We start from the raw sequence: 2,828 nt of genomic DNA on the forward strand, positions 1-2,828 counted from the left end.
ATATATATATATATATATATATATATATATATATACATGCATATATATATATATACATATGTGTGTATAAGTATATCTGTATGTGTTTATGTGTGTGTATATGAATATATGGCTGTATGTATGATTGTGCGTATGCAATTATGTACATATATGGGTTTGTTTGCTGCCGTATGATGTTACGTTGAAGACTGGTATTCTATGTCAACGAATGACATTCGCTGTGAATCTATATGCGTGTATGTATATGTGTATTTGGATGTGTTGATGCGTATATATCAGCATGTATGTATGTATATATGAATATATGTATGCATGTATGTATGTATATGCCTGTGTATACGTGAATGTGTAGTTGCTCAGGCAGTCGTTCAATAATTAACATTCCATTAAAAGACACGCTCCAAAATTACCTTTGACATCTCTAAGTTCCTAATCATAGGATATGATATTAACGCAACGGAAACACATCAGAATGTTTGCGCATGCGTTAAGCCACGTTTCACTCACAGTCACAGCCGCTGTTGCTTTTGATGTTGGCGACGGTGATGGTTTTGGCGTAGGTGATGTTGTCATCAGTGATACGTCATAGCGGTGGTCGTGTCAGTGTTGATGGCTTCGCTGGTGAAGAAATCCAATACAGGTATCGATGTCGGGTGGTTGGGGTGAACTGCTATAGCTGTGTTTTCTTTGGTACTGTTACTAACCGCAATTAGTATAGCGGTGTTTGTGTTAGTATTGCTGGTGTTACTAATCGTGATTACTATACAGTTACACGTATTGGCTTTGCAAATGTTGTTGTTCTTGTTGGTGCTAACATTTGGCTTCGCTTTGTGTTGCTGTTTGCGTTGTTGTTCTTAATGGTAGTGGTGATGGTGGCGGTGGTGATGAATATCAGGATGGGAGCGATTGTGTTTGTTTATGCACACGCACATACTCACTCGCACACTCACACACACACACACACACACACACACTCACTCACACACATTCATACACACACACACACACACTCATTCACACACACTCACTCACACACACACACACACACACACGCACACACACACGCACACACACACATTCTTTGTTTTGTCCTGTACTGTCCATAATGTTTTTCTTATTGTAAACCCTTGTGCTTGATAAGGAAATTATCATCATCATTATTATTATTATTTATTTTTATTATTATTATTGTTGTTGTTATTATTATTATTGTTATAGACATCGCACAGTATACATTTCTCAGGTCTCCATATTTATCAAGCTTTTCTCTTTCTTTCATGATAATATTTTGATCTCCTGGCACTGCCAGATCAATTATTGAGCACTCTTGTTTGTCCCTCCTAAAGGCTACTATATCCGGCCTTCGGTGATCTAATAATTTGTCTCTCTGGAAGTCAAAGTCCCAGAGGATTTTTGCCTTCCCTTTTTCGTCCCTTACTTTTTCCGGTGTATGTTCGTACCAAGCACCTGTAACTTCATATCCATACTTACGGCATAGTAGCCAGTGGAGGTTTTAGGCTACCTTGTCGTGTCTACGCTTGTACTCTTTCTGCGCAAGACTTTCACAAACAGTAACAATGTGAGCCAAGCTTTCGACCATCTTCTCACACATTCTGTAGAGGTCCGTTGCACTTGTGTGGTATATATTTCTTTTCACTGAGTTGGTATTCAATGCCTGGTCCCAGGCTGCGATGATTAGGCTTTCGGTATTCTTAAACTCGTAGCTCATTTTGTTGGGTATAATGGAAAGTGTCAGATGATCACTACCAGCAGACTAAGGTGACACTTGTTTTACTGGTCATGCTTCAAGAACCCTGCGAAGAGTTCATGCAGTTCCAAGAATTGCTAATTTTTGTAGGTGTTCTACAAATAAATTTGTAACTATCTTTTTGACCCATATGGGTAGTTGACTGCTGATACTTCCAAATGTACCAATTACTATTGATATTACGTCTACTCTCCTCATTTACCCCAAACTTCGTATTTCCCACTTCAAATCGTCATAGTTGTTCAGTTTTTTTTTCTTCTTTCTCTTTGATCCTGTTGTTACGGGACATGCTATGTCGAGTAACATGTTAGTTCTACTTATTTTTTTTTGTTTTTTTTTTCACTACAGCAATGTCCTTTTCCCGATGTCTCGTCAAGTGACCGTACTGAATCATTGCATCTCACAACATTTTGAAATTTTCCTTCTCGGTGACACCTAGTGACTGCTTATACCACGTGTTTGCTCTTTGTAGACCGTGATTTCCAAAGAGCTCTCAATGGATCATTCTTACCACATTGTCATGTTGTCTTTTGTATTCACGTTGTGCCAATTCCGGGCATTTGCTAACGATGTGCCATACCGTTTCACCCCTCTCACCACACATTCTGCATTTGTCGATGTCGGTAGTGATTTCGATTCAGCACATCACATAGTTGGTCCTTTACACTTGTTCTTGTGCTGCGCATATATAAGTGCTTCTGCGTCTACTTTCGAGTCACTCTTCTTCATCCATAGCCACCGGTCTTCTGTATCTGTTTTGGCGATCGTATCTCTTGCAATCTGACGGTACATATTTTCTCCTTCCATGCTGTTTCATTTTTTCCTGTGATTTTTCCTTTTAAAGTTTCTCTTTCTTTACACAATTATCAATTCTAATGACGTCCGACTTCTTCACATGTTTCAACAATGGTTCTACGGTGTTTTATACTTACCACCCTAAGCTATTTTCCTGTTTAAATACAATCCTGGCAACTGATGAAACCTCTCCCACCCTTTCTTCTGGACAAGTACAGCCTACTACTACTACTACTACTACTACTACTACTACTACTACTACTAC

At 38.9% G+C, this 2,828-nt stretch overlaps 1 long non-coding RNA gene across 1 annotated transcript in view; it reads left to right on the top strand.

Annotated features, from left to right (window-relative positions):
* Positions 1–2,828, top strand: part of LOC128248746 (uncharacterized) — a 245,269-nt gene that overhangs the window by 111,111 nt on the left and 131,330 nt on the right. The gene's annotated exons all lie outside the window — the stretch shown is intronic.

The sequence above is a fragment of the Octopus bimaculoides genome, chromosome 9 (assembly GCF_001194135.2).
Source record: "Octopus bimaculoides isolate UCB-OBI-ISO-001 chromosome 9, ASM119413v2, whole genome shotgun sequence".
NCBI classification, from domain to species: Eukaryota; Metazoa; Mollusca; class Cephalopoda; order Octopoda; family Octopodidae; genus Octopus; species Octopus bimaculoides.